Raw genomic sequence first — 24,260 nt, forward strand, 5'->3', positions numbered from 1 at the left:
AGCAGGTCTCTAAATGCGAAGCAACTAATTTTACTTGACGTGTAAAAAATTATTGAAATGCAATATTTATTTATGAACTTCCCCCTTCGTAGGCATTTTTCGATGTAGAATTTAGGGGCTCCATCTACTCCACAAATACCCTACTCGGGGGTAAATAGAGAAACTAAGTTTTGCATTCTTTTGGCTTTTTTTGGAAGACAAAATTTTGATGTAAATTGCACTTTTGTGTGTAATTTTCCACAAATTCAGCGCGTGAGAGAAAATGAATTAAATAGTGCAGAGTCAATCTCTCAATACGCTTCATCTGATAGTGAATCAGTTTGTTCATAGATGGCAGCACTAAAACATTTGTTTAAAGCTTTTAAACCATCAAACTTAAGTGGCGTCATCTATAAATCAACAAAAACGGTAGATCGATAGCTTTTGAAACACGTTAATGGCAATTGCTTGTTCGAGTGTATAGTATGGCTCTAATAAGTTGAGCTATGACCTTGACAATGTTTACCATATTTGGGAGTAATAGAAAAGGTAACTCCGTGCTGGCTCGATTGATTCACTTTCGTATCAGTTTTGCAAAAGTATTCCAACTGAAATCCGCGACAACAACACTTCCCTTTTTCATTGAGTTCCCCCCAAAAGAGGAAAGCATTATGAAAATCATAGCACAGCTCAATTTATCAGAACCGCACTATACTTCTATTGATGGATCTTATGTCCTTAACTCTACTGAATAACATAGAATACTTTATAAGAATACTTCATAAGAATACTTTATCAAACTGCTCTTTCAATTTATTTCTTGTTGAATAGTATTATTTTTATTTTAAATTTTGATACTAGTTTTGTATTTTTTGAAGGAATTAAATTGCGCGTTAATTCATTTATTTATTCTTTTAATGAGTTCTGATGTTATTTTTAAAACAGATAGATCAAGCCACACACGTTCAATTTCGACCTAATAAAATCAAGAATAGTACGATAGCCTATAATTTTCGAGAGAAAAAAATTAAATGAATGAAAATGATTAAAAGTCTGAATCTGATGAATATTTTACTCCAGATAAAAATTTATCAAACCATGTCAATGCTCATAAACAGGACCAGAAAAAGGCACGGTCACATGGGGCACGGGCCCAGGTCCCCAACATTTGGGGAGCACCAAATCTGTGGATACAGTTTTTATTGTAGTCATTTCGTATTGCACTATTGCAAAAAATCTTTCGTCACTTTAATGTGCAATTTAGGTGTAATTTTAACTTAAAAAATTAACCACAACAAAACTAATTCAAAATTTTAAGCAAGAAATCCCAGGTGCAAATCTCCGGGGATAGAAGTAATTTTGTTCAAAATTTCAAGGCTGTAAGGGTCTCTTGAACCCTGGCCCGCCACTGACAGAATTTCACAATTTCTTTGACGTTGCCTTTTTTTTTTCAACAAAAACGGATTATAAAGTAATTTTTGATAATTTTGATATTTATAACTTACTGCAACGGACATAGTCTGACGTCATATTGTATTTTAATGTTTAATTATTGTATACTATATCACACTATCCCAGCTGTATTTTTTTTATAAACAATTATTTTATTGCAATGTATATGCATATTACTAAGAAATATTATAATGTGTAGCATTGTTTTTTCAGTTCAATGTATTTTTTAACCCCCTCCCCATGCTTATGAAGTTTGGGGGAGGGAGTTGAGCACCCTCTTTCAGTTGAAATTGGTAGCTAAAAGTCTTCTAGCATATTACTATCCACAAGTTTAAAAATTTTGAGGGGTGTCCTGTTATCTAGGAAAAACTTTTGTTTTACATGTATTTTTGAACCACCTTAATACAAGTAATAGACGATGGGGGACCCAAAAATAACCGGATTTTTGTTCTAAAATATTTATATATTAGTTTATTCACAAAATTTCTTTTGTCTCCTTTAAAGTGTTCGCCTTTAGATGCAATACACTTGTTAAATCCTTTTTTCCACTGTTAGAAGCTCCCCTGGAACTCTCTAACTTTGACCATGTCCAGTGCTCGTTGCGAAGTAGTTTTTACAGCCTCTACATTATCGAAACTCTTCATTTTCAGATTTTTTTTCATCCTCGGGAACAGAAAGAGATCACAGGGGGCTAGGTCTGGTGAATACGGGGGTCGAAGAACGACTGACCACCCCTGAGAGGCCAATTAGTGGTTAATAGTAAATGTTGTGTGTACGGGAGCGTTATCATTGTGAAGGAACCATCCTTCCAATCGCCCTAGTGAGCTCCAACTCACTCTTGTTTCTTCTAAATTTTCGTCAATCGTAAAACGACCACTCTCGTTGATTTTTTGGCGGATTTTTTCAACGTTTTCACCATTTCGAGACGTTGAAGGGCGCTTAGGCGAACATGATCTTCAACATTCATGCTACCGCGTTTAAAGCACCCAAACCACTCGAAAACTTATGTACGACTCATAGCATCGGTCTTGAAAACTTGTTGAAATATTTGGTAAGCTAATCCGTTGCCGACTTTCCAAGCAAGAGAAGCAAAATTTCAAGTTTAGTTTGTTCTTTTAAATCTGCCATGTAATTAGTTCGCAGGCGGAAAGAAACAGCACTTGAGAAAACCAACCCTACGATCAGACATTATCAACTACACTGAAGCCACTTGCACAGCTGGTTTGTGAAGGTCTCTACTTGAGTCATCTAGCTGGAGAACATTCTACTACATCTAGGATTGGCATCGCACCATTAGTCCGGTTTCTTTTGGGTCCCCCCTCGTAAGGTACCGCCAAATTTAGCAAGGCTGTGTTAATATGCAACTACCAAAATATTTTATTGCTTCATTGTAAATAAAGGGGGGTGGGGTGGGGGTATCAAATACGTTTCATGCCCAGTGTCTTCAAGAACCCTAGTAGGGCCCTAATCATAAAGCAGAAAATTTTGGTTAAGATTAGATCGTGTATTGAGTCGAGCAGTTTTAAAACAATTCGAAGAAATTCTTATTCTGCCAAAAAGGTTTTAAAAGATTTTATTAGTGACTTTAAAAAAAGTCACAAAATTTAATGACACAACCCTTGTTGAGAATATTCTAGAGAATGTCAAGCCATAGACATCTATTTAGGCACTACCCAATTAGGAAAAATTATATTTTATAGGAAAAAAGTAGTGTCATACATTAACACAATCACTTATCAATGAATTTTGGAAGGATAAAACGAGGGAGCTTGCACTCTTTTTTTTTATTCGCGCCCTTACAGAATTCCTTTTTCATCATTTCTTCTTCATGATTTGGTTTATATACGAAGCTGTTGTTTCAGCAGCTGACATTGATTTTGAGGAGACGGACATTTTTATTGGATACTCAACCCTCTTATTCTATGTGAGGAGGAGGGGGAGAAACCTTTATTTTCAGAGTTTGAAAAAATACGTTGATACTTTTTTTTCTTTATTTTTTCAATGAAAAGTTATTATTTTATCTACAAAGAGAGGAAATGGACAATTCAATATAAATCTTATTTATACCCTTTTTTCATTGTTATATTTGAATCTCTCTCTTTTAATTTTGATATGAATTTGTGCTTAGAATACTTAGATCGTAGTTTGTCTTTTTTTCTTTTACACCCTGATGACAGTTTAAGGCTCTGAAGTACTTAACACTTGATTAAAATCCTTTTTAACGGATAATTTAACAAAAGTTAAATTATGTTTTTAATATTGATAAACGAATTGAACATTTTTTTGTTGATTTTTCATATTCCTACAAGCATTTCTAATTACTTTTATTAAAAACTAGATCAAACCCTTGGCTTAATTTCTATTGCTTCTTTCTCTCTTTCTCTTTTTTTAAATCTCACTGTAGACGCTTTCAGGATTTTATTAATCATGGTAATTCTCTTTCTAGGAAATTTGGTTAATTGGTTGGTTGGTTTGATTGGGTATATTTGGCTCAAGAGCCTTAGCAGGCTATACTGCGTCAAACGATTGTCAAGTAGTGGAAAGAAGAGCCAAAAAAAGTGAGTTTTTATAAGGAGAAAAAGACATGAAACTTCTAGAATTTTGAAACATTTGCCAAAATTAACACATAAACGAAGTTTTAAATTTTGAATGACAAGCCGAAGGGAACAATTGAGAGACAATGGGGTGTTTTCCAAAATTTTAAAAGTATTTTTTTCTGAAAGAATATGCTTATATATAAACATAGGTTTTGACCATTTAAAAAATTATTTGACTATGTTTAATATTTTTAAAAAATAACTTTAATCGGTGCGCCTTCATTGTTTACGCTTCTGCCGATGACATCACAAATGATGAAATGCTATTCACAGAGCAAAATATTTAATTCGCATCTTTACTCACGTGTACTGGCAACGATATGGTTGATAGCAAGCGTAGAGCGCAATTTTAATTCGCTTCTTGATTATCATAACGTGGAAACGCGATACAAAAATGCGTCAAAGTGCATCATTTGTGACCTCATCAAGACCACGCCTTGTTTGAAAAATTGGACATTTAAAAAAAATAATTAAAATATAAATGTTGTGAAAATGAAAGTATTTTCACTCGACGTTAGATCCCGGTTATCACAAAGTTGCCATTTCAACTGCGCTTGCGCGCGGACTTCGCTGATTTCAAAAATCTTGCTAAAATTAATTACAAACATTTTAAGTTTGGTAATAAATACGAGATAGCAACAGATAAAAATTAAAAATCACAAAGTTTTCTCTGATTTAGATTTAGGCCTCGGTAAAGATTGAATTTTGCGTCTTAATTATTAATGGATTCTGATATAATGGTGTCTGATTTATCTGTCCCTTTTCAGGATCAAATTTTTAACCTCAGAAGAGCGTACTAGAATTGCAGCATCACTTCTAATACAAAGCCGAACCCTCAACCTAAATAAAAATGTATAATACTAAGTTGTTTACGCCTAACGTAAAATATCCGCAAAAAAAAAAAGGATTTCTGTACTAATATTCCAATTATTTTTGAAGTACACAACGTGTTTTACATTTATGTTAAATAAATATTTGCAAACTAATAAATATTGAAGTGTCATTTTTCTCTTAAGATTATCAGTCATTCATATCCGTAGTTTCATATAATGTATCGCAAAATCGCTGTGAAAATAGTCTAATCGCATTCATTAATTTGGTGGGACTCTCGCTCAGCCTAAATTTAAACAAGCAACACGAAATCTTAAAACAGAAAGCGCAAAAAGCTAAGTGGCAAAAGCTTGAAATGGCAAATTTGTGATAACCGGGATTTAACGTCTAGTGTATTTTCTGGATCCATGTTATTTTTTTTTGCTTATTCTATCAATTTCAGAGATTAAAAGTAGTACTTTTGACTGAAGGAAACAACCCCATTTTAAGCAATATAAAAAACGTTAACAACAAAACAAAGACAAGACGAAAACAAGGACATAAAAACGAACATTAAATTAGAGAAGGAAATCCTATCTCCTTAAGGAAGGGGAACAGTTTAGGATGATGTTGTCCCCTAGCAGTTCCTTCAAAGATGGTTGGAGCTGATTGAAAAAACTGAAACGAGTATGATTAAAATTTGAACAATCGGTCAGGATATGCAACACTGCCTGATTGACATTACATGTGTTGCATATTGGAGCTGATTCGCGGCCAAAGAGATGTCTATGCGTGAATCTGGTATGACCAATACGAAGACAGGATATAAAACTTGATCTCTTCTGGTGACCTTCGATGACTTTAAACCTTTCGTCGAGGGCTGGATGGAGTGTAACCTATTTGTTGGTTGAACGAATTTGTTGGTGCAATGCCCACAATGTCTCTATAAGATAAAAAAATGCAGAAGGAAAATTCTGCAAGGGGAAAAAAGTAGTGAACTGTCATTTTTGTGAGTAGAGAGTAAAAGAAATTGAAATTTCGAAAGGTTAAATTAACAGAACGTAGAAATACAATAGCATCTAAAGCATCATAAATTGAAATAATGATAATAATAATAATAATAATAGTAATAACTACGAATACAGAGTGAACTTCCGATTATCCAAATTATTTTTTTGTCAAAAAAAAAAAAAAAAAAAAAACGGCCAATGGTATTTGGTTGCAAATTTAAACTTAGTTTTTTAGTTTTTTTTTGTTTTTTGTGATTTCTTCATAATACATACTCTTGTTCTATATTGATGCTAAGTTCTGTTGTGCAAAATTACAAAACATTTTTTCTGTACTGTTGATATTTTCATTGTTACCTGTATTGATGCATAATATTTACTTCTAAGTTTTTGATTATGGACAACTTTTACCTTAATTTGTAGCTCAGTTTAGTCTTCTGGCGGTTTATCCACCGTTTTTATTATCCGCGCACTCTTGCCACCCAATTCTACAGATAATTGGGAATTTACTGTACGTACAATTTACAGCTTTTAGCATACATCATCGATGCTTCATTTGCGTAATGAGTTCTGAGCGCTTCTGATTCATAACTTTCTATCCATAACTGGTCTGGTATTAGTTCCGGAGCACAGATATGTGCTTCTGTACAGATATCAGCAAACCGAAGCATTTCAAGGGTGCTCACATAAGAAAGGTTATGCGGTGAAATGTTGGAAAACCAATTACGGAGGTGTGATGTTAATGTTGGGAAATCGCACAATGATTATGTTTCCCAAATGACCATGTCTCTAATGACAGTGTTTCTCATTCTCACAACCCTCGTAATGACGTGGGTCCCCAAAATTTATAAGGATCTTGTCTCTAATCGTCGTAGAGCGACCTTGATGTGATGTGGATTATAATGCCTACATGGATTACTCTCGGAGTTGCAGTATGAGGATATGCTCTACTGTGTTCACTAGAATGGAACACTAGATGTAAACGAAGAATTCGCTATTTGGTGACCCAAATCGCTTGTTTGGCTTGGGCAAAAACAAATAGGTTCCAAGCAGATGGCGAAATGCGAATACTGTGGATTAACTTTTTTTTCATTCCTGAGAAAATTTCTTAAAGGGGCATAGTGTCAAACCTTTTGGTAACCTGTTTTGTTTATTTCGGCCTATCTTCACGTGAACGGAGTATAGGCGTCCATTGCCTTTTATTCTACAGAATGTCCGATGCCTATCAGATGACTATTTTTCACCCCTCGCTATTTCTGAATAAAATGCAGCCTATGTCGACTATAACAATTCACAACCTTTTGTCATTCAGAGTTTGTGTCAATGCTGTTATTTTCTCATAAAGCAGAAAGTTTTTATCAGTATATTCCTCATTCGTAATACCGTTTCCAAATGAAATGTTGCACAACCTATTTCCAATCTTTCGTCACTGTTTCTGTTAGTGCTACTTCTGTGTCGTGAAACAGACATCGATACATTACCTATCGGCCCTGCTGTTTTCAAATGAGATGTTGCACATGACTACCACCACAAACTTTTGCAATTCAGAGTTGTAAGTAGTTACACTACTTTGTCGTGAAACAGATGCAAATCAGTGTATTTACTGTCATCCTACACGGAACTTCCGAATGAAGCAAATCATGCATGTGCTTATCAGGAGTACTCTTTGTCACCCAATGTCTGTGTTTGTGCAAGCGCTGTGTGGTAAATTATGTAAATGCATATTAGTTTATTCTTTTATTCCGTTTCTAAATGAAATAAATACTTTGTGCATTTACCGGCTATTATACACACATAGCAGGACCTAAGTTTTTGTCCTCTTAAAACTAATACTATATCTATTTAATGAAATGTAGCATACATGCACATGTATTAAGATAAAAGAAAACAGATGAATTTATTTGACACCAAAATAATTACTTTCTCCAAGTCGTAAAAAAGATGTTCTTGACTATAAATATATACATTAGAGGAAATAAACAGAGAAGAAAAATAAATTACTCGTTTCAAGAACACTAATTTTACGCCATTTTGATTTAAAACATAAAAAAGTTCTTCCTGCTCTAGTCTAGACGTAAATAAATACGGATGCTCAAAGGTAAAAAAAAAAAAAAAAAAAAAAAAAAAGATAAATATAAGTCAAATGGCAAATACAAATGCAATAAAAACAAAACAAACGCAATATATGACTGAAAACGTATTTTCTTCTTCGGTATAAAAGAATACTGCTCAAAATTTATCGCAATTGACTTAATTTGCCATTAGTGTCGCCCCAGGACCATTTTTCGAATGAAACAAAAATATATAACCCCCATCACACATTAATTTCATACGCGTTGGCAACACTCGGATCGTTAAAATTAAGTTACCCTACAATTCCGGTTGCTAAAAAATTGAAAAGAACTGCATAAAAACGATAGAATTCTAGACTCATATTTCTTTATGATTCGCGCCTTCTGACAGTTTTTTTAACCAGTAAAGTTCCTTCTCTATGATTGGTCCATTTAAAATCTGTTGTCTCAGCAGCTGGCATTAGCTCGGAAATGACGGACATTTTTATTGGATAGTTGACTGATTACTTCCACTCGAAAAGAAAAACTTTTATATCGGAGGCTTAAAAACCGTTTCGTGTTTTTTTCCCCTCCATGCTTATTTCTACTTGAACAGGCACAACACATTTTTTCCAGGTTTTTATTTTTATTTAGACGAAAATACCATGTGCTTTAAGCGGAATAAAATTTTTATTTTTCTTGCATTGTTTTTATTCTTTCTTGGAGCTTTTGAGATTCTTGATCTAAGCCGCAAAGGCCTGTTGGTTTAAACATATTGAAAGAAGAATTGATGGAAATTAAAGTTCCCAGGTAATTCCAATAGTTGGATGAACATCACAGAAATAAAATAATACTTAACTGTGCAAATTATAAAACGATTCATCTACATAAAAATTTGATTCTTTATTGAAAAGTGAAAAACAACCCTTATTTCTTTCTCTTCATTGGCAACGATCAGTTTAACTAAACTGATATATAACTACTATAAACTACGTGACATGTGTGTCTATTGCTCTTATTTTCCTGCAGATTTTTATTTTTGGGCAAAAAAAAAAAAAAAAAAAAAAGCAAGCTTACGATGCATTATATATACTATTTCTTAAAACACACGGAGGAAAGTAATGGACGCAAATGAAATTTTAAATAAAATTATTCAAAGGATTTCAGCAGGGGTGCCCCCTAAGAGCTTACCCCCCTACATATCACGAAACCTCCCCCTAAACGCAAAAGCCCCCTCCCCAAATGAGAAAAATACCCGTCAAAACATCCCCCCTAAAAATCTCAACAGCGAATTCTGCGCCATGACCCCCCCCCCTTAGTGGGTATCCTGGATATCAGTGTTAAAAATGAAGACTTTTAGCATTCAAGGATATTCTGATAATTGAGAAATCTTTTTGCTGGCAAATTTTAACCATAATGTTTGCTCATTATGACCTCGCCATATTCTGTATTTACCGTTTTAAAGCATCCAGTCTACATTTTTTTCTTTATACAATTTGGCACTCGTCGGGACGGGGTTACGGCAACGTGGTCGCTTGGCCAAAAATAAGGGATTTAGTGGACAATCTAAAATTTTAGTGGAACTCTTAATGTCAGTTGATGACTTCTTTCCTCATTTCAATTTCGTGTCAAAAGTCTTTACTGATTACGTTTCTTTTGAGGAACGCTCCCAATGTCTCTAATGGTAACCAAGATACGAAGGTAGCTGTAGATTTTCTATGCACGTCAATAAATGCACTTAATTGTATCAACGCGCACTAGCTTGTTTTAAACCTTCATTAAAAATCCCACCCCCACACAGGACCATGATTTGCTAAATCTTCTATGACATCATTCCCAGCATATAAACCATCGCTGTTAATGTGTTGGGCACATTGAGAAGAGATAAAATGGAGGGAGTGAAGACTTTCATTCATGAAGCCAAGACCCCAAGTCACATGACGGAGTTTAAAGCAAAGCATTGAAAGAATTCATGTTTCTTTCGCTTGTTTCACGCCTGACAACCATTCATCGTTGTTGAGTCACCTGACTTGGGGGTCTTTGGGTCAGCTTTTACTAATAAGCCAATGATTGGACTTGCTCTCTCCATTTTAATTCCTGTTCTAAGGTTGGGCATAGCAGCAGTCAGTATTAGTATAGTAGACGATCTTCTGTTCTAGAAATCTACTTACTACGTAGATGGTGCCATTTAAAATGTGTAAAGAACAAATTATTTTAGGGGCAACATCTATCGAGTATATAACTACAGTTATAGATCACCTGTTACGCTAATACTGAACAGGACAGGCATATTTTATTCTCTGTGAATTCACCATCCTACATAGATAAAAGCTTTCACTTCGCCTTCAGAAACATTTTGTTTCGATTCCGCCCTCGCTTCCAATCGAAACAACCACGGATTCAGACTAGATGCCATAATTTCGTCCACAGTCAGAGTTCCTCTCCAACTCGATTCATGTTTAAAGCCACCTGACAACCATTCATTTTCGTAACGGGATATTCTCATTCAATATTAAGTGAAACTGGCCAGCATCGCTCTTCACTGGCAGCCGGCAGATCCGTTCCATCACAGCTTCCGCTCCGCAAAAGAAATTTTCTTAATGGAGATTTTATAGCACCATCTTCACTCCAAACCCATAAAATAACTTCTACTCTTGGAATCCGTTCGATTTCTGCTCTGGCCGCTCCCAGAGTGGGTATGAGCTGTTAATCACGGTGCCCTTGATCGAATTCGTGATGGTCAGGGAAGAACTTTTGCTAAAAGACGGAAGGCAGTTAATTGAAATCTAATGGAAAAGCACTGACATCTCCATTACAGGGATGTACGTATATCTAGGGGCGGGGGATTGGTGGGTCAACATCTCCAGTATCCTAAGTTTTAAGCTACATTGTCAGCCACAGGAAATTAATTTGAACGGGTATCTTTGACCAAGTCTCCGAAGGGGTATAAACTTGAACATTAAAAAGTCAGCTTTTTTTGTTTGCATTTACAAGTACTTATGCAAAACATAAATAACAAACTGATGAAACAGTTTTCTATTTATGATAACTCTTACACACTTTTTAGCATTGAGTTGGAATGCATTACACTGAACAGGTGCGCAAACAGGTGTGCTTTGGTGATCACCCTCCTCAAAGCCTTTGCTTAAGTTTCATATTGCCAATTCCAATATGACATTCTGTGCGTATGTAGGCTGTCATGATCCCTTCCTCCCCGTCCACTCAGGCATATTTTACTAGATCAAAGAGCTTGAAATTTGGTACGAAAGTTTGACGTCGATAGTTTTTAGATCAGAATCTAGATTTTTTTATTTCCTTTTACAAAAAAGGAAGTATTGTATTCGCGAAAAAATTTTCTCTCAAAAAACGGCCTTAATTTCCATTTTTCTCACCCCCGAATGAATGTTGAGTTTTTTTTTCGACCCGACCACATGTGGATATATGCCGTACAGACACCAGAAATATCCATTTTGATGACCCCCGAGTTAATTACAACGAATTTTCTCGTGACGTCCGTATGTACGTTTATACGTACATACGGACCTCGTATGTGCGTATGTGCGTATGTGTGTATGTGTGTATGTATCTCGCATAACTCAAAAACGGGATGTCCTAGAAAGTTGAAATTTGGTACGTGGACTCCTAGTGGGGTCTAGTTGTGCACCTTCAATTTTGGTTGCATTCGGATGTTCCTAAGGGGGTCTTTTGCCCCTTTTTGGGGGGAAATCATTGTTAAATCCGATGTAAACTCAAGTTGTGTTATAATTTGTCGGACACTTGGTGATATATCACCAGTCTTTTGGTCGCCAAGTTTTGTTGCCAACTTGGCGACAAATGTAGATATTTTTTTATTTTATTTTTTTTAAATTTGGTTTTAGTTTGGCCACTGTTGGTGATATTTAGAGAGTAAATAATTGAATCACATTAAAATTGCCAATAATAGTGAAATGACATTAAATTGGAGTAAAAGGAAGTCATGTGATGCACACATCGGCTCGTTTCTTTTAGTTGCCATAGTGCTCTGCTTAGGAGCAATTAAGAGAAATTTAAATTTCTTAAGCTATGCTGCCAGCTGTCAAGTGTTTTAAGTTATGTATTCAATAAAAAGTATTTCAAAACATCGCAGTGCAGCTGACAAAATCATGAATAAGTATGTAAACAACTATATTGAAAAGCAATTTCTCTTAATTTTTTTTAACGAAGTAGACAGTGTGTTTTGAGTGCATTTTTATGCGTCGATGTTTATTTTCATTTGTGCTTAGAGCAATAAACTGCAGGCTAGTAGTTTAGGCTTTTTTTTTTTTTTACAGGTCACTTCATTTGAAAGTATAAATTCTCAGCTCAACAATTTTGAGATCAACAAACTATTGCAGTACAAATGTGGAAACTGTATACAATCTAGAGTTCTACAACAGGTCTGTTATTCCCCTGTGGATCGACTTGCAATGACCACTGTTACAAGTACTGCCGAAGCTTAAAAAACAAAAACCGTTTCAGTTTCTTAGTACATCTTTGCATTGGAAGTACATTTTTCTAAAACAACATACATCCGTGGTATGTTTTGGATTATTTTACAGGAGGTAACGCTGCTTTGAAAAAAAAAAAAATCGCTAGCAAAAATTCAAAAAAAAAAAAAAAAAAAAAAAGACCGAAAGTGAGAGAGACGAGAAACAAAAACTCCGAGCTTCGAAAAACCGGGAAATCGATTCTAAAAAACGGATTTAAATATTGGCAACAAAAATTATGCATAGCCGGCTGACATATTTTAGAAAGCGTGAGGTATAAAAAATAACGACTGAATGTAAAATTGCTGTCGTTAATATGAAATTTTTAGGGGCAAAACATTACTAAAGACCATTTATTTCAAATCCTGCGACATTGTGCTCTGTTACTTTTGCTAATTTTACAGTAGAATATATTTTCCGTGTTGCTTAAAAATAAATTTGTCATTCAATAATTTTGAAACCTTGTTAAACTTCATCTTTCAAAAAAAGGATATTCGATTATTGGTTATTACAAAAAAACGATACACGGTTATACCAACTAATTCTTACATTCATGTAAGTATCGTCTCTCGTTATAATCCACCTGTGTGAAAAAAATCCCATGAAAAATAAAAAAGATAAATTTAGCCTTATTTATTGAAACAAACAAATCAAGTCCCATTCCTATACTTTTGGGCAGGAATGGCGATTTCCCATTTTTCTTCTGTTTAAGTCTTCAAAAAGAAATGGGGGAAAAAAAAAGAGAAAGAGATCGGGACAATATTCCAGAAGTTGATGCTTCAGGACCTGCCTATTGTTTTAGCCACAGAAAAAGAAAGGTAATACGATTGGACGGCGCTGGAATTTCGAGCTATAAGGGTTTGGCAGGATCTATTAGGGATAGGGGCGTCTGGACACCGTTAGATGTCATGTTCTTCTCGGAATGTGGAGCCTGGACTGTATAGGAGAGGACGCGAATTGGTTTTGTTTTTCCGTGGTTATTGTTTCCTGGATGGTTGCAATTGAGTGGACAATGTGGTGCCGAATTGAAGTTGCCTTTGGTAGAAAAAGTAGCAGCCTATCGCTTTTTATGCAGTACACCACACTGTAAAAAATCTCGGAAAACTCTCTGAATATATAAAAAAGTTTTCCGTAATACACAGATTCGTACGCAGTCCGCAGTTTTCTACTATAATCAAAAACGTTTCCCGTATAGCAAGAAAGTAAGAGTCGACGCATGCGCAGCTCACAATTTTATAGTCCAGCAGAAAATCTAAACTGAAACTTTCGAAAGCACGCAATGAAAACAAGTGCTGACTCATGTATGCGAAGCAACACTCATCAAGGGGATTAGTAGAAGTTTTGTTCCTCGCATGAATTCACTGAAGATAATTCTAAAGTCTTATATTTTCTTGCATATGTATCGTCATAAGATTGAATTTGAAGCTATGTCAGTACGAAGTGCAAATTCTCGACGCATGCTCGCGGAAGGAATACAAACTGAAATTGAAAACCAAATAACTACCGAGAGGACGCCATGTAAATTCATTGCGTCGCATAACTTGTGTAGGTAATTTACTTTTTTCTTGGATACTTTTCTTCTTTCTACCAAATGGGTAATTTTTGTTGGCAGAATTTTATTCTGTCATAAAAATCACCTTTTTGGTGACCAAAGCCTGCAAAAGACCACCACCGATGAATAGGTAAGTCGCTTTGCAACTCTATTACTTTAAAGAGATTTAGTTCATATAAATCTCGTTAAAAAAAACTATTTTCTTCAGTATCCTTTTTTCGTTGTAAACTATTGCAATTTGAAAATATTTTACATTACATAGAACACATATTTAAAGTGCAAGTGTGTCTAGTTTTATTCTGTAAAATTTATGAATTGAAGATTATAAAAAAATTTAAATATGTGTTATTGTGTACTTTGTTTTTGTGTGTCAATCTCAGTTAATATTTGGCTATGTATCAAGCATTATGAATTAAATGTTATAATATGCAAATTGTCAGGTTTGATAGTTCGTCTTTAAGGTTGCATGTTTTCATTCTCTTGTAAACAGTGTAGCTAGATTGTATGAAGTAAAAAAAAAAAAACCTATCTCTTGTAATTAGGAACATAGTGCTTCAGTATTATCTAAATGACGATATCTCTTTAAATATTTGCATTAGCGAAACGCTTTAAATTAGTTAAATGTGTATTAATTTATTTAACAAATAGATACATATATGTATTTAAAAGTGTCTTCATTTTTTTCGTTTTACGAGCCTCAATTTTACCAAAAGCAAAAAAAAAAAGAAAAAAAAAAGACTTAATAAAATAATTTTGTATTTTTACACCATATAAAAGTATTTGACTTACAATTTATATGATACTTTGATTTATAATGTATGTGATACTTTGATTTATAATGTATATGATGTTGCTTTTTCAAGGGGGGGGGGGGACGCTTCATAGCATTTTATGGGTGCACCATCACTTTTATGGTGGGGAAGGGGTTATTCTCGTATATATGAAATGGAATAATCATGTAATAGAGTTCAATGTTTTAATAAATAAAATATATAATGCATTTTGCGCACACTGTAAAAATAAAATCAGTAACCATTTTGAATAAGTATTTATATTTGTGATGAGCTGGAAAAGGGCAAGAACAGAAGAATCAACCCGAATGGTTCCAGCAGGGGGACTTGGTGTCATATTTAAATTCATCAATTTCTCTGTTGGTACTTTTCGGTACACTTTGTTCGTGAGAGAAATTGACTTGAGGTGAACGAATTCCGGAACGCGAAGGGTAGGTAAGTCCTGTCAAATTTTATCCGAAGATAAAAGTTATCAAGTTTGATACAAGATATGTTTTTAAGTTCTGCATTAAAAATACAATATGTTGATAGTTTTGTCTTAAGAATATTGAGAGAAAAACTGAAGTTTAAGATTGTTTAACAAACAATCCCCACTTTTCAGAAGGTATCCCCGCACCAATTCCCCGACGATTTTGTGATTAGGATTGAAACTACTAGATTATTTCATAATTTTTCAAAAATTTATAACTGTGCATATGTTATGCTGTTAACCATGCTATTTGTCATTAGAAATTCCAAAAAAAAAAAAAAAAAATCCACGAATAATTCTAAAATTGCTTGTATTATTGCTCTTAGATATGAGAGAATTGAAACTGATATGGTATGCAATACTATAATAAAGAATTATGTTTTAGAAAAAATCACGGAAAAAGGATTCCGAAATTCTCGGAAACGTTTTTGAAAATTGTTTGGAGAATTCCGAAATACTCGGAAACGTTTTCGAAACTTTCATGAACCACAGCTGCACAGAATACTCAGAAACATTTCTGGAAATTACGGAAAGAGGATTCCGAAATACTCAGAAACGTTTCTGAAAATTACAGAAAGAGGATTCCGAAATACTCAGACACGTTTCTGGACATTACAGAAAGAGGATTCCGAAATACTCAGAAACGTTTTTGAAACTTTCATGAACCACAGCTGCACGATATACTCAGAAACGTTTCCGGATTTTTTTTACAGTGCAGGTTTAGTTTATTGGGATTCATAACGTGAATCTTCGTCGTTCTGTTGTTCTTTTTGCTGAGGTATAGAAGCTTTCTTCCCGTAACTTTCAATCGTGATGGATATGAGTTTTCCAAAGACATATTTGCAAGCGTTATGGTAAACGAAATAAACAATGCTAAAATTGATTTGCTAGAAAGTTTTGAATCAAGAAGAGGCAATTACTCAGTACACAGTGGGACCACGTTCGTTAGAAGCAACACGTGGTGGTAAAAAAAAAGAAAAGAATCTTTAAGCATCCATTTCTCATGAAGAGGGGGGGGGGCGGCATATGAAATTTTTCGAAATTAAAAGCCGAAAAGTGTAATTTTATGCCCTTGCATTTGGGTTCATACATATAATTTTGATCCTCGGGGGAGAGGAGCTTATAACCCCCTTCCCCCTTGGCTGCTTCATCGGGGCCCACTTTCAGGGGCGTCTTATTTAGAATGCATAATAAATAATATTAGTGTGCGCGCAAAAAAAAGAAAAAAACAAACAAACATTTATTCTAGTTCAAGGCTGTTGTGTCGATTCTTAAGGCATTCGATTCGTTGTTTTGAACAACGAACTTATTAGGGCTCATTTTAGGAGTAAGGGCTTACATTAGGAGTATCAAGAAAAAGCATGGATAAGCATTAGGAATATAACAAGAAAAAACCCAATCAAAAATAAAGCTAGGGCTAATTTTTGATTTCGTCTTGTTTTGGGGGAAACATGAAAAATACATAAGCAACCGGAAGTAAAAAAACTTTCTGGTTTTCAACTCGAAAGGCTAAAAATTCGATTCATTTTATTTAGATCTTTTACGGTATTTTGATGGCCATTTTAGTGTGTTCATTGTCATCATTATTATTATATTTCATTAAAATTTATTTTTATTAATACACTTTTTATAGAAAAATTTTCTTATATTATGTAACGAGTATATAGCTCTGTTATAATTTAGTCAAGTGTTTTTAACTTTCATAAAAATTTTGTCTGAATATCACTTATTATTTAACGTTTAATTTAATTTTGTGTGAATTTAGGAAATAAATGATGTTTGGATGAAAATTTTTGTGTAACTAAAATAAACTATTTTAGTTTAAAGATTTTTAAAAAGGTTTGTTAAGGTCTTTTCTTGCCCTTACTTTCCTACGAATCGAAAAAAAGTAAGCGCAAAAGAATGCCTTGCCAAAGAAGAAAGTGGAACTTTTCTGTTCACAGGAAAAAATCTTTTTAAAACATGAAACTTAACTCATAAAGAGGCTTACATGAAGTCTCTATTTCGGATTTTCAGTTAAATCGTATCGTTTATAGAGGGTCCAATTAAAATATCACTGGCGCTAGGTCAAACACGTTTTCGGGACCCCTGAAGTCAGAATTTACAATTTTAGACATTGGCTGAAACAATTTCAGCCATTTGCCCCCCCCCCCCGCAATCTAAAATGGGGGGGACGATATTCCCCGGACGGGATAGTTAATCTATTCAGTAATCAGCTCCGATTATGTATTTTGGTGGATATTTTTTCAGCTTCAAACTGTTTACCAAATTCTGACTACCTGAAGATAACTGAATCAGATTCTGATGATAGAAAGTTAAAATTAACTGTGTAAAAAAGTTTTGTTAAGGAGGAAAACTTATCTTAAAAAGAAATTCCTCTATATTATGTTTTTGCTGTCACAAATTCGTTATTTGCTGCAGCTTTTAGTTGATTTCAAATTGTTTGTAAGTATTGAACAACGAAAACTATTTTACGATTAAATTGGACATTCCGCTGATTATCCCACGTTTTTCAAATTTTGTTTGGGCATGTATGTTTGAATTAAATTCTAACAGTCTGGAAAATGGAGGATAGTTTAGGCGAAATTTGATACGTTAACTATTGAAATCAAACACGTTTCGCAAAAATCACTTATTGATTGAATGTAAAAACTGTAAGTGACATAAAAACTTGTTTTTCTTTGATATTTGGGATAAATTTTCTGTAATTCATGTTATCGTAGAAATAAGTTTAAATATTGATCAAATCAAAGCGATAGTTTGAGAAATTTCATCATATTTTCAATTTATGTTTAACCTAAAATCGAAGTAAAGCGTTCAATAGCTGTTAGTAAGTTTCAAATACTGGAAAACATTTCACCGAAATTCGAAATGTTGTCTGTTGTAACCAAAGAAATTTATCGACTAATCTTATGAATGACCTCATTTTTTGACTATTAAAGCTTAAGTGCTTAAATTTTGATTGACTTATTTCGTTGATGACTTTAAATGCGTGCTTGAATATTGAAATCAAACACATGAATCGATAATCAGACGGAACACACAGATTGGTTGGATACTAAAACACATTTGTTCGACAAATTTTGTTTTTTAGTTTCGACTAATTTTCCCGTTACTTGTATTATCGTAGAAATAAGTTTAAAAGATCAGTAATTACACTAATACACGCCTTTTCTGGATATTTAAGCCTAAAAGCATAACTTCTGATCTACTGAACTTGGTTGAACGTCGTTTAACAAGTTGTGTCGTTGAATTTCAGTTTGAAATATGTGTTATTCAGTTGTTTGAATTGAAAAGACGAAATATTTCAATAATCATGTGTTTTGTGTCTTCGATCATTGGATATTGAAGTAAGTTATTCAACACTTTTAATTTCATGAGTAGTATCAAAGCAAAAGTTCAATGTATCAAAACTTCTTTCTTTTCATGTCTATTTCTTTATATTTTTACTGAATTGAATGGTACATATAGTGCTTTAAAAGCCCTTGCAATTAGAAATGTCTATCAAATTTTCTTCTAAGATTTTGAAGAAGCCATGCAAACGTTTTGTCAGTCAGAGTCGTTTTGCGTTGTGAGATTTTTGTAGCATAGTGATTTCGTCTCAAATATTACAATACGCGCAAAAACATTATGATGTGGTGTTTACTGGCCGGATTTTCTTGTCTAAATTAATAACGCGTACAGTAAAGTGCTCATACTTGGGACAGTTTCGAACTTTTACCTGAAGTAGCATATTAATCATATGTTTTCCATTTGAATGAAGTATTATTCTATAGGATGTGCCTTAGTACTTCACCTGAAGACAACGTATAGATGTTTAGATATGTATCTTTAAAAGTAAAAAAAAAATTACTCTGTCCCAAGTTAGGGATCTCCCTCTCTAACTTGGGACACCTAACATTTTGATCTTTCGTTTATGTATGCAGCAATAGATAATAGTTTGAGACACTATCATTTTAAACAATTTTTTTTACAACCCAATAAAGAAAAAATATCATTAAACAGAAATGATATAAACTTGTAGACGTTCAAAGATTTCAGAATGTATACTTGTCCCTGAAAGCGTTGAATGTCTTCCTAGCCTTCTTAATTCTTTTGAATGTAATGTTTCCGCGTTCCCCTCTATGTTTGGAAACATAAAAGTAATTAATGAATCCAAATAATTTTTAATGCAGCTGATTTTTAGCTCTCCATGTTCCTCATTTCACATTTTCACTTTACTTTTCATTAATAATTAGTTGATAATCCTTTTAATTATTTCCCCTTTATAATACGTGACATTCACACCAAGTAAATAAGTCTCATCCATACTTTGAGATTCATTTTCATTAGTAGTATATTATTAGTATGTAATATTTTGATAAAACGTCTTTTGCTCATCAATAGATTCCGATTTTTTTTAACAATGACAACTTTTCTGTCCTGTTACGGTAAGACACATTTATTATCATCAGAATAACAATCATTTAAAATATTTTTGTATTTATATTTTTATTCTTAATATAATTATACACTTTATTTCTTCGATATTCCTTATAGACACTTTTTACGCCTTAGTCCCAGCAAAATATCCCAAGTTTCGGTGCTGTCCCAAGTATGGGCACTTGACTGTACTTAAAGTGTCTGACGTAACCCCATAAAAAAGACACATGGTCTGTGGGACAAACTGGATTGCGCATTACATGTTTTCTACATAGCAAAAGTCACATCCATTGAACATTTGTAACTGAAAAAAAAAAAAAAGGAATTTAATTAGAATTTAATTACAACATCGAGAAAATTGGCATTTTTGCAATTTTGGTTGTGAAAATTTACTTGGACATTAAAAATATTAGCATCACTCAAAAGAAGAAATTCTTCTGCTTATGATAGAATTTGTTTGGAACTTCCATGTTACATAGAACCAGGGCCGGACTGGGTGATCGACAGGGCGCGGGAAAGCTGAGTTGAAGGGCGCCGACTGAGCCTCCATAATATCTAAGAAATTAAGATTTAATGCGACCATTTTTAAAAGGATAAAAAATCATTGAGAAGCAAATAAAGCCCTTTTTGTTGCTGAAAATGTCTAAACGAGAAGTCATATTTTTTGCAAGTTCAAAAATAGTAGAAGAGACCTCCCCCCTCCCCCCAAAGAGTGTTGGTACATCCCCTTAAATATTAATGATTACCCCCTAGAAAGAGACTCCCCGAAAAAAAGAGACGAAAGACCACCAAAATACACCCTGAAAATTTGAATAACGTCGCGGGGGCGGTTGGGGGGAATAATTTTTAATTTCGAAGAATGAGAAGTTTTGAAAAATGTTTCTCAACAGAAACTTTTTCCGAAAATTCATTGCTTGTTCGTCTTTCTTCTGAAATGCATCATTCACTAGTTCAATAGCATTAAGTAACAACACCTCTTGCAGTGATACTTTTTTTTTTTGTGTGTTGTCGATTGAATTTTTTTCACTGGTATCTGCTGTTGTTTTAAAACATGACGTTATCATTTTATTACATGAATTTGTCGGTTCTTTAAGCTGACGAGGTTTTCTCTGTGCGATCAACATTCATGCTCAGGTTTTTTTTTTTTTTTTCGTTTTGTCCCTGCATATGCTAGCATTTTCGACAAAATGCTTCTGCAATTTAAAATTAAGAAGAGATGTATGTACATGACAATTCAAACTGTTGTCCGTTTTCAAAGACTGTTTTAAAATATTTTTTTCCACTTTATTGTGCTAAAGTTCAAAACTCAAAAAGAATAAATTAAAAATATCATTTCATAAGTAAATTTTTTTCTTTGGATTGTTAAAAATCCAGGGCCGATCCTAGGGTGTCGGCCGCCTGTGTGCAAAGACCTGATGTGTCGCCCCTGAAGAGCAATTTACATGTTTTGACTATAACGCCCATATAAATCTATATAAATCTTTCTTAAATTTCTGTATTAAGATCTAATTTAAAAAAAAGAAAAACAAAACAGAAGAAGGAGGAATTCAATGTAAAAAGTTAGAAAAAACTCCTTAGGTGCAATTTATATCTTTGAAGAAAGTAATAGGTACAAAAAATGTACTAGTCATAAAAACGCATTTTATAGTCTGTCTTTGGTGACATCAGAGGAAAGACGGAGGAGGAAGAAACAGGGGGGGGGGGGGGATCGCATCCAGAAAATATTCAAAATTGGCTTATGAAAAAAGCTGTAATTAATCTTTGGTTGTGTTTGGTTGCTAGGACAAAAGAGTCGGGAACATTCAAGGTCCATGGAGAAATTTTCAATATTGACGTCAAAAATTGCAATTTTAGGAAATTTTTCGAGATTTGAGGGGAAAGTAATGTTGGAGTTCTTTCCTAAAATTCTTTAAAAATTGATGTTAAATTGCAGCTTTTTTTTTTCTGACCTTAGTTTAGAAAGGATCGGCGCTCTTAAAGAAAATTTTCTGGAACGGAAGTTTGGAACAAGCAATTTTGTGTTATCTTTGTTGACGTTGTTGGAGGGAGGGAGATTCGGTCGTCTCCTATCGAAAGTTTTCAAAATTGAAGTTTAAAACTCAAATTTAGGCTGTTTTTGGTGACGGTAGGGGGTCTGGCATCTTTCCTCTGTTAATTTATCGGCACTATTGTTTCAAAAACACATTTTTCGCTAGATTTGGACACGATAGGGGAAAATACTCCGAACTGAGAGAAATATTTTTCGGAATTAAAATCAATTTTAGGCTATTTTTGTGAAGGAAGGGTTTTAGGGCTCTAAAAAGCGCAATTTTGTACTATCTTTGGTGACTTTAAGGAAACCGAGAAGTTTCAGCGGATCTTTCTGAATATTTTTTCGATATTAGTATCTGAAAAATAACTAAAGACTTGTCTCCGATTGATGGGGGATGCCGGATGTCCAAGCGCCGTGAAAATTTACGTAAGCTATCCGGAATTTTTTAGAAATGGAAGTCCCAAAATCGTATTTTAGGCATTGTTTGATAACGATGGGACAAAGAGCGGTTGGGGATTCAGTGTGCCCTCAAGAACTGTTTTTTGAAACTGAAGTCAATTTCAGGCTATTTTAAGCAGGAAGGGTTTGGTGGCTTCACGTAACCATCTAAAAACGAAAGTTTGAGCCATAGTGATTACGTTGGAGAAAAGGGGGATCCGCGGTATTTCCCCCAAAGTTCTTTGAAACTGATGATTGAAAAACGCAATTTTGGTTTGTTTTTGAATACGTTAAGTGAGAGGGGGTAGGATTGAGGGCCGCTAATTCAGACCATCTTTGGTAGTAATATTAGGGAATGGATATCAGGGGCCTCTACCGCAAATTTCGAAAAAGAAATTCGAAAAATGCCATTAAGCAATTTTTGATGACGTTTGGAAGAGCTGTCCCCAGAAGAGACATTTTGGATTTTAGAGCGATCATTTTTAGGCTATGTTTGATTAAATTTAAAGTAGAAAGAGTGAATAAGAGACTGAATTGGATCTTTAAGATCGATGGTTCAACCAGCAACATTTTCCGAAATTGAAGTCCTAAAAACGCAGTTTGAAGCCTTCTTTAGTCTTGTCAAAAAGGTCAAGGCATCCTTTGGGATCTTCGTTTTGGAGCTACACTTAAAATTTTTAACCCGGGGCAAAGGCCCTGTCCTCCTACTTGATGTGTAACCGGGCAGTTCATTCGTGATTTTAATTAGAAAAAACTGCTGTAAAGGGGGAAAATTGAAAATTTTAGTTCGTTGATTATATATGTTTGACTCTCAGGGGAGTAGCAATTTTCCATTGTCTCTCCAGTCTCCACGCATCCACGACTGCTGAACACAGAATTTGTAGTTTGAAATACTTGCGAGAGTATCCTATCAGCATAGTTTTTTTTTTCTTTTACATAGAATATGTATGTCTTCATTGTTAAGGGTCAATAAAAGCTTGGAAGGCTGGGAATGAGTATTAGTGGCCTTTAGAAGGCACGCTTTCATGCGGGGGGGGGGGGGGAATAGATTTCCGTCATTGCCCCTTCCCTGCTGTATCCATGCCTGATTACCAGTTCTGTCACAAATTTTGCAACCAAATGAAGTATGTGAGTCTAACATTCCATTTTTCTCAATATGCTAAGCTGTTGGAAAATTGGCAAACACTTTGATAATTGAACATTTAAAATTCTGCATATTTATTCGACTTATTATGTCATCTTGTGAGAAATTCTTGAGGAATTTTGCTTGATTAAAAGAACTACATGATGCCTCCTGCGGCCGCCCCTTGCTTTGGCCGCCCTTGTGCGGTGCGCACTCTGCACACCTGCTAGGATCGGCCTTGTAAAAATCTTTGCATCTCTGCATGGTGCTCTTTTAAAGCATTTTAGTTATGCAATTATTTTGAGAGTAGGAGCGAGTGGTAATGAATATCAGGCCATTACTAGTTTCTATAAATGTACTTTAAAAAAGAAGGTATGTTTTTTAATGAATAGCAATACAAAAAAGGAATTCAGTCATGAAGGGGAAACTTGATTTTACAAATTGGGTAAATCAAGAAATATTATAATTTATCAAAAATGAAAATTAATAAAGAGTAATTAAGATGAAGAATTTAGTGCGGATATAACATGAGACATGACATTAGTGATTAATTGATTTCAGTCCTCAAAATCAAAAGATTATTCGAATTACGTTTACGCATTTGTTTTGTACTTATAGTATTGCTTGTTTTTTTTTTTTTTTTTTTTTTTTTTTTTGCATCTCAAATGTCAAATTTTATAGGAATTATGCATTTGTAATGAAATTGGCTTATGTATGCTATAAAGTAACTGTTACCATGAAAATGAGTTAAAATATCTTTTTTTTTTTCTTAATGTTTGCAAGACATATTTTTTATAAATAAAACATAAGAAATACCTAGAGTCCTTAAAATCCATTTTTAAAGTCTGATTTTTTTTTTCAAATCCTATATTTATTTATTTATTTATTAGTAACATGATCATGTCATAGCAAATATCTTGGGGGAAAATACAACCAATCGAACTCTAACTCATCCAGTGCACCTGATCGCCTTTTTGCAATACGTAATAAATAATATCATTTTAATAACACTGAAACTATTGGGAAAAGCTT

This window comes from Uloborus diversus, chromosome 2, assembly GCF_026930045.1.
Source record: "Uloborus diversus isolate 005 chromosome 2, Udiv.v.3.1, whole genome shotgun sequence".
NCBI lineage: Eukaryota > Metazoa > Arthropoda > Arachnida > Araneae > Uloboridae > Uloborus > Uloborus diversus.